This window comes from Danio aesculapii, chromosome 6, assembly GCF_903798145.1.
Source record: "Danio aesculapii chromosome 6, fDanAes4.1, whole genome shotgun sequence".
Lineage (NCBI taxonomy): Eukaryota > Metazoa > Chordata > Actinopteri > Cypriniformes > Danionidae > Danio > Danio aesculapii.
In genome coordinates, this window is record NC_079440.1 from 50,514,137 (window position 1) to 50,524,331 (window position 10,195).

Consider the following 10,195-nt stretch of genomic DNA (forward strand, 5'->3'; position numbering starts at 1 on the left):
TGATTGAGAGGGGTTTACCGGCAGTGTTTAATCTCACAGTAATTAAAAGAGGCATTGAAGGGACTATTGTAAACATGCAACCCTTAATAGATCTTCCCAGGCTTCCTTTGCAACAAACAGCCATTTTGTTTGGGTAATGTGCTATTTTTCTTGGCTCCAATTTGAACATTCTGAATTTAATTCTGGGTTGAAACTTCATCTCCATGGAACACCATCAGGGTGTCTGTGGATTCCTTTAGATTTCCTGGTAAAACTCAGTGGTATGGGATTTATTTGTAGTTAAATAAGTCAATAAAAATGGGTAGTGTGTAGAGAGTCGTAAGTTATTCTTGGCTGAGCTGCTAAAGGGATTCATCCTACCTGACATTAAATAGGTAGATGCCACCCTCTTGAAATGCGATGTAGATTTCTATTGGCTGATGAGGCTGTAAACAGTCTTTATAGTGTTTGAAAGCAGACAGGTGAGGATATATAGAGACTGACAAACACAGCGTTGAGCCAAAAAAGGGAAGTTACCAAATTCCTAATTCATCTTATATAGGAAGAACATGAAAACACCTCTGTTAAAATAAGCTGAATATTTAAAGAAATAAGTAGAAATGGATTATAAATATATATTTGACACGTAATACTATTGCATTACATACAAAAAAGTAAGTTTAAAACAATAATAACTGTTTGCTATCTAAAAGCAGCACGTTGCTGAACATAACTTTTTTTTAACAGTTTCAAATAAAAAACAGTACATATACACTATTTCAAAGTTCTGTGTTCACCTTAAAAAAGTTTTCACACAAAAAATTAAGCACTTTATTTTTTTTTTTTACGAAAAAAGCACCAAATCAGAGTGTAAAATTGAAATTGATGTAAGATTGGTAAAAATAACATGTCTACCAAATTATTATATTTTTAAATTAATGTATACATTATTGTCAAAACTACAAATATAACATATATAATTTATTTATTTAGGCGACGCAGTGGTGCAGTAGGTAGTGCTGTCGCCTCACAACAACAAGGTCGCTGGTTCGAGCCTCGACTGGGTCAGTTGGCATTTCTGTGTAGAGTTTGCATGTTCTCCCCGCGTTCGCGTGGGTTTCCTCCGGGTGCTCCGGTTTCCCCCACAGTCCAAAGACATGCATTACAGGTAAATTGAGTAAGCTAAATAGTGAATGTGTGTGGGTTTCCCAGTGATGGGTTGCAGCTGGAAGGGCATCCGCTGCGTAAAACATGTCCTGGATAAGTTGGCGGTTGATTCTGCTGTGGCGCCAAATTAATAAAGGGACTAAACCGAAAAGAAAATGAATGAATGAATTTATTTATTTGATATCATCAAAACTGATATTTTGAATATATTTGTATTTTATTTTTCCATTTCATTCTATAAAATCTAGTGCTTTTTTTTGAGTTTTTTTTTAAGATAATATATGTGTGTGTGTAGTGTGAATATTTATTACAGTATGTGTAGATAAATACATACATGCATTGATGTATTTGAGAAAATGTTTCAAATACATATGTACATATCTATATATATATATATAGAGTGCTGTCGTAAGAAGGTCGCTGGTTCGAGCCTTGGCTGGGTCAGTTGGTGTTTCTGTGGAGTTTGCATGTTCTCCCTGCGTTCGCGTGGGTTTCCTCCGGGTGCTCCGGTTTCCCCCACAGTCCAAAGACATGCGGTACAAGTGAATTGGGTACACTAAATTGTCCGTAGTGTATGAGTGTGAGAGTGTGTATGAATGTTTCCCATATATATATATATATATATATATATATATATATATATATATATATATATATATATATATATATATACATACATACATATAAATATAATTTTTTTTGAATATTTCCCAAATGATGTTTAACAGAGAAAGCAAATTTTCACAGTATGTCTGATAATATTTTTTCTACTGGATAAACTCTTATGTGTTTTATTTTGGCTAGAATAAAAGCAGTGTTTAATTTTTTAAAAACAATTTTAAGGTCAAAATTATTAGCCCCTTTTAAGCTATATTTGTTTTCCATAGTCTACCGAACAAACCATCATTATACAATAACTTGCCTAATTACCCTAACCTGCCTAGTTAACCTAGTTAAGCCTTCAAATGCCACTTTAAGCTGTATAGAAGTGTCTTAAAAAATATCTAGTCAAATATTATTTACTGTCATCATGGCAAAGACAAAATAAATCAGTTATTAGAAATGAGTCATTAAAACTATTATGTTTAGAAATGTGTTTAAGAAATCTTCTCTCTGTTAAACAGAAATTGGGGGAAAAAATAAACAGAGGGGCTAATAAAGGAGGGGGGCTAATAATTCAGACTTCAATTGTATGTGTGCGTATACAAATGATAAAATATATATATATATATATATATAAATAACATTATATATAATATATATAAAATGTAAATATGTATGCAAAAATATACTATTTTGTATTGTTTTGTTTTTTTTAAGTATGTGTGTATTATATATGCATAATAAACATATATAACATAATACACACACATACTGTATTGTGATTAATCTTTGCCCTACACTAATAAAATCACAAGAGCAATAATTCTACAAGATTAATAAGAACACCATTTTTAATTTTCAGAGTTTATTTTAAATGAAAAAAAATAAAAGAAAAAACTATAACACAATAAATCAAACAAACAAACAAATCTTTTAAAAAACACATATAGTTGAAGTCCAAATTATTATCTTTTTTAGATATTTCCCAAATTATGTCCAACAGAGCAAGGAATTTTTTACAGTATTTCCAATAATATTTTTTCTTCTATTTGTTTTATTTCGACTAGAATAAAAGCAGTTTTTTAATAAAAAAAAAAACATTTTAAGGTCAAATATTATTAGACCCATTAAGCTATTTTTTTTTTTTGATTGTCTACAGAATAAACCATGATTTGCCTAATTACTCGTTATAATAACTTTAACCTAATTAACCTAGTTAAGCCTTTAAATGTCACTTTAAGCTGAATACTAGTATCTTGAAAAATATTTAGTAAAATATTATTGACTGTCATCATGGCAAAGATAAAAGAAATCAGTTATACTAATAATTCAGGGGGGTTAATAATTCTGACTTCAACTGTACATTCGACATACGACCCCAGTCTTTTGATCAGTACCATATACTATTCAAAGGAGCATAATCTTTTTGGCCTCTAATGACTTAAATAAAACCGAATCAGCAAAAGTAATGAAGAAATCATATGCGACCAATGAAGCTCGTCATGCACATTGCCTCTGGCATTCATTATGTCCAATTACGCATCTGCCACTCCAGCAATTGGGCACAATATAAAAACAGTCTGTCGGTCAGAGTTAAGCCAGAGAGCTTTTAAACCAACCAAGCATCAGAGACTCAGTTCAACCTGTTTTTCTTAAAGCACACACAGACTAAACAAACATAAAGAATAGCCGTGCTTCCTATTCAGTCGAGTAAGAATTTGAATTCCATGTCGAGTCTATATGGTTTGTGCATAATTCACAATCCCTGTCCAAATCCCTAATGGATGGACGTTTTCATCACAATAGTTTGACAGTAAAATCCACACTAAATGGACACTTTAGACAAGTGCAGAACGAATGGTGAGCATTTATAAGCTATCATTACGAACATTATTAGCATTTCACTAGTAAATAGGATGCTTTTGTGACATGTTTTGATAACCAGAAAAATATAGGTCGGGTTTATGATAGTCTGTGCTTATACAGGAAGTGACATATATTACTATTTGAGTCATACAGTGGGATCTTCTGCAGAAAAGTTGGTGTTTGGATGCATGTGAGTGTTTGTGTTTGCAATCAGGATGAGACTGGTTTAGATTTACAAGCGCGTGAGGCTGAGGTGTAGCGTTTGTGTGCCATCTATCACATCTCTCTTCTTCTGTTACAGGCCTACTGGTCCTGCAGACTGACTCCAGATCAGCCTTTCAGACTTAAATCTGATAATATATATATATAATCTATATATAAATATATATAATTAGTTTTTATTTATTATTATATAAATATAAAAATGTATTTGCTTTGGACAAATGTTATCCAGTGATTTGAGCTTTAAGCTGTATAGAAGTGTCTTGAAAAAAATTCTAGTTAAATATTATTTACTGTCATCATGGCAAAGATAAAATAAATGAGTTATTAAAACTATTATGTTTAGAAATGTGTTGAAAAAATCTGCTCTCCGTTAAACAGAAACTGGGGAAAAATAAACAGGATAATAATTCAGGGGGTTAATATTTCTGACGTCAACATTATTATACATTAAAAAATTGTATATTAAAAAGTTATTTTTAAAAAAATTGTCCATTTTAAAAAGTCATGTTCACAGAACTTTACTTAAATTTGTTGAATTCAATACTGGTAATATTCAAATGGGGTTCCTGAAATATTGATCAAATGTGCATTATTTGTCAGTGTTATTGTACAAGATTTAATTTTAAGACTTGTTCGCTTTTTGACAATTGAGTACAATTGTTAAAATAAAATTATAAACTAATTTAATTTCAAATTTAATTCAAGCTCTTTCAAAAACCTGTGTTTGTTGTTAAGTACTGTCCAGGCCTTGAATCCATGTCTGAAATATATATATATATATATATATATATATATATATATATATATATATATATATATATATATATATATATATATATATATATATAAATATAAATATAAAAAATGTATTTGCTTTGGACAAATGTTATCCAGTGATTTGCCTAGTTAATCTAACCTGCCTAATTAAACCAATTAACCAAAATTATATGAGTAACCTATTAGAAAGAATAAATAAAAATGCTACATTAAAAAATACGCCATTCTGTTAAACATTAAATGGGAAATATTTGAAAAAATAATTAAATTTCACAGGACTAAGAATTTATATATATATTTATTTATATATACTCACCGGCCACTTTATTAGGCACACCTGTCCAACTGCTCGTTAAAGCAAATCTCTAATCACCCAATAACATGGCAGCAACTCAATGCATTTAGGCATGTAGACATGGTCAAGAAGATGATCTGCTGTAGTTCAAACATCAGAACAGGGAAGAAAGGTGATTTAAGCGACTTTGAATGTGGCATGGTTGTTGTAGATCAGTGGTTCCCAAACTGGGGGTCGCGACCCCTGCGGGGGTCGCAGAATAATTTCAAGGGGTCGCGAGAGTCATTTAAAAATTGTGTAATTTTCAGTGATTATAATAAATATTTTTCAGTATTAAAAGTGAAAGCTAATATTTTCAGATTTTTAAAAAGATATCACTGATAAATTCATAAAGTATTTAGGACACGTTCAGGCAGAATGCATCTTTGTACTTGGAACGCAGCGCTCAGGAACAGTTAAAAACTGTTGTCATGTCAACTTGCCGCAGTAAACAAAGCCTTCAACGCTTGCCCCGCCTTCGCGCTCTTCCTATTGGCCCACTGCTCTACGAACTGAACACGAATGATTGGTTAAAATCAGCTGTCAATCACTCAGTCAACGCCTCCTGTCTTCAGATGACAGGAGCTACAACCGCGAAAATGTAAAGCGCTGAAGACGAGAGAATGAAAACAACACTGACAGATTTTGTCTTAGAAACACCTAAAGCTACAAATATTGGCACATCTGATTACTGATCATGTGCTGAATGTTAATCCACCAGCTATACTTATTGAAGAGTGGATAAAAGACCTCCATTGGCTTCAAGTCTGCTATGAAAATAACTAGCATTCACTGTAAAGTCTGTGGGTTACCTTTTGGGATATCCGTCCGTGTATCTTTTGGTCACTCAATTATGTTATAAAAATGTCTTTTCTTGTGATAACGGGATTTCATTGAGACATATTTTCCTCACGCATGCATATTTATTTTTTTGCTTGTTAGTTTTGATTAGTGTTGATTTTCAAATGCAATAAATCTGTTTATAAAACTTGTAGTAACAGTGCGATAATTGGTGGGAGCCACTAAATTTTGGCTGGTGCGCCTACATTTTTAAAGTTAGAAGCACCAGTGTTACCAAGCAAAAATGTTAATTTCGAGCCCTGTAATCTATAGTAAATATAGTTAAAATATTGTGAACAGCTTAAAAAAATATATTTTTATTGTTTGTATATGCTTTGGTAGTTGGGGGTCGCGAGTTCTTGACGATCTTACAATGGGGGTCGCGGGTTTAAAAGTTTGAGAACCACTGTTGTAGATTAATTAAAATGTAGATTAATTAACTTTGTTTCAAATAAAATTGCATGTGTGATCATTCAATAACATTATAAAAAAAGTAAATAAGCATTAATTAAGAAAAATGAATAATACATTCATTTTTACAGCATTTATTAACCTTAACTATCAATGTTTAATCAAATGCACGCTCATGTTAGTTCATTAGACATGAACTAATATCAATATATAAAACTTTTTGTACATTTTTTTTTCATGATTTTAACATATTACACAATAACTAAAAATAAAACATAGTTCATAGTTACAGTAGTTCTTATTAACTAGTTAGCATTCCTATTCTAATAAGTCTTTTTCAAAATCATCTAAATGTAATTGTTTTTCTTTCATTACTACTAGTTTTAGCTCTTGCCGTTTAAATCCTCTGCTTCTTTTGCTCGAGTCTGACTCTTCTTTGTCTTTTATAATCGATCACATGCTCACCAGCACTCTTTCTTTCTCTCTACCTAAACCTAATCCGCATCAGTGAGGAAGTAAATACCCTCTCGCTGACACATACACGCCCTGCTAGCCAAAGCCACTAGATGTGTGCGTGTTTGCTAGCATGTACGTTTGCCATCTGACGGCGAGGCGCAGCACGTCCCTCCTCTGCCATCTCACATCTATTTGCTTAAACAGGAATTCAGAAGCGCAAACCATGAGCTGTTATTACTGTTGATCCTGCCTTGTGGAGATGGAAAAATTTAATAGGTGTCAGTCAAAATTAGCTGAATGGAAACAGTGACCATCCATTGTGGCATCACATATTGTTTTCTATAGTAATCCAAGTTTAAAACTTTTCTGTTTGACAAAGTATTTTTAACACATGTGTTTTATTTCAGATTTGACTGGATTTCAAGCAGGTACAAGGTTTTTTCTTTTATTCTTTGTATTTTTTTTGTGACTTACTCTTGTTGTTTGTGGTTTATAGTTCTTGTGAAGCACATTGGTCTACTTGGGTTGTTTTAATTGTGCTATATAAATAAACTATCATTGTCATTGTTTCTTAAACTTTTCATTTAGACGTTGTAAACTAAAATGTCTTCGGTTTCTGAACAAATGAAGATGTGCAAGTGAAGTCTGCTATACAAGTATACGCAAGTTATGTAATAATATTACTTTTCTAAGTAGCGAGTAAAGTAACGCATTATTTTCACAAATTAAGTTACAAAAATAATCATACAAATATTATTTAAAAATTTGAGATACTTAAAAATGTAATGTAAAAAATGTAATGTAATGTAAGTTACATTTTGGGCTCTATCATACATCTGGCGCAATAAGGCGCAAGACGTGTTTGCCACGACGTGTTGCTACTTTCAGACCAGCGCAACACCAATTTTCCCGTTTTCTGTCACGTTGTTTAAATAGTAAATCCATTTGTGCTACTTTGTGGACTAATGGGTGTTTCGGTCTAAAAAGAGTTGTGTTAAGACGCATTGTTGGCACGTTGATATTTTGAGAAACTAAAATAGACTGCGCAATTGACCAGCTGAAAGCAGGTCTAAAGTCCAGCACAGAGCATGTTACTTGTGCGCCTTAAACGTGTACACATTGCTTAAAACACACAGGATGTAAATGAAAAATAATTCAAGGAATAAAATATTACAAAAATTATTATTTTCTACATAAATATAAAAACCGCTGCCTTCCTGCCTTCTTCTTCTCAGGGGGCTTTTTTCAGTTTAGTCATGACAACTTGCTTTTGTATAATGTTATTATTATTACTATTACTGTTTTTATTAGCAGTATTATTTATTATATGCATATTTATATTTGTTTTATTAAAAACAAGCTTAGATTTGTCCACCTGTCAGGTTTTGGACCATTTGGAAATAGGAAGTGTGTTTGGATATAACTCGTTTTTTTTGACCACACTTCGTTATTATTGAATTAGAACTGAATTTTGAAACAAATCTTTGCGCTTAACAAACAAAATTAATTATGTAGGCTAATGTATGTCTTCAGCGGCATGCGTACAACACCGTTTCCTTATCCACGAAAGAGAAAGAGAAAGAAAAGGCCGAATGGAGGAGGCTCGTTCTTTATCCTCGCATTGCAGATGGTCTGTTTAACTGTTTTCTCGCTAGTGAAGCTTTCAGTTTTTCCACTTATAAAGTCCCCAATGCAAATGCATTAATAGCAAATGTGCCATGGCGTGACGCAACTAACTCTTAAAGGGAATGGGAGATGTGACTCTGATTGGTTAATTCTTAAAACACACCCATAACTCATTAAGAGAATAAGCACAACCCATCGCAGTGCAAAACGTATTATTCCATCCTTAAAATAGCAAGTGAATTCGGACACGCCCTTAATGCTTTTGCACCATGTGCTTTAGACTTTGCGCCTAGATCGTTAAAATAGAGCCCTTTAGTTTAATTAACTAGCTTTAAAAACATTTATTTCTGAATTAAAATTAATGTAGGCACAGTAAATCACGTACTCAATGAGAGAATACGAAAACAGACAGAAACCAAGACGGCAGAGCTTTAGATCTCTGCGATGGAAGTTTTCTCATAATTTCGAACGCATCGAAGAAAAGGAAAAGAGGATTATTGTCTCAATGGACAGTGACTTTACTTCACTAATAAGAAAAAAAGTACAAAAATAGAAAACACACTGCTTTAAACTGTCTTCAATCTTTATACAGAGCATGTAAAGCACTGGGGTCAGGAAGTTCTTATACGATAACATTAACCCTAAATTATTATTATTGATATTTTCTATTTTTTTAAAGGCAAGACAAGGTGTAGGTTATGATGTAATGTAATTAAATGTAATGTAATGTGTATTTATATAGCGCATTTATTGTGTATGGCCATACACCCAAAGAGCTTCACAATCATGAGGGGCGGGGGTCTGTCCACACCACCACTAGTGTGCAGCATCCACTTGAATGATGCGACGGCAGCCACAGGACAATGGCGGCAGTGCACTCACCACACACCAGCTATTGGTGGAGTGAAGAGACAGTGACAGAGGCAATTCGGAGGATAATGTGCATTGTTAATTGCAGAGCTCCTCTATAAAAAATAACAACAGCAAGTTCTGAAAGAGGTCAAGCCTCATGCCCAGTAAGAAAAAGTAACAAAAAAGTAACTTAATGCATTACTTAGTATAAAAAGTAACTAAATAATGAAACTAGTTACTTTTTAACTTCATATTGTAATGCATTACTTTCAAAAGTAGCTTTCCCTAACACTGTTCATGTCTATTGAAGGTAGTAGCTCATAAAATAATATATTCAAATGAATATGAAAATTATCATTTACTCACCTTGATGTCATACTTTTATGAGTTTATTTCTTCTATGCAACACATGGAGTTGATTCTGGTGTGGTTCATTTTCCCTCATACAGTTTCCTGTACTTTTTATGGCTTAAAAAAGACACAAAAGCACAATGAAAGCATTTATCAGAGCAGAAAAAAAACTTTTTTTTGTCATGAATACAGTAATTGAATTTAGCTTCAGATAAAAATATATTTGTACAGCAGATAAAGGATGTGCAAATTTGTAAAATAAAATACAAATTTACAACAATAGTTTTTAAAATTACTTTTATTAAAATATATTTTGATTGACACAGAGTAATTTATATCATTGAATTTGTGTCCAGGTATTTGGTGACCCATTTTAAAATAGTAAAAAGTTAACAGAAATTAACAAAATTTTTAAAAAACTGCTCTAAGTATGTTGGAATATTGGTTTTTAAGGGTTTCTAAAATGTAATAAGCAGCTAAAAATTAACTACAAATTAAATCAGTTCCCCCGCTTTCTCAAACAGCTGATTTAAGGACTTTCAAGGACTTTTTAAAACAACATTAATGTTAAATCAAGCACCGTTGTAATCCATACCCCAGCATATGTATACAGCGGAAGAATTATTAGCCCCCTGTTTAAATTTTTTTTTTTTCTTTTTTAAATATTTCCCAAATTATGTTTAACAGAGCAAGGAAATTTTTACAGTA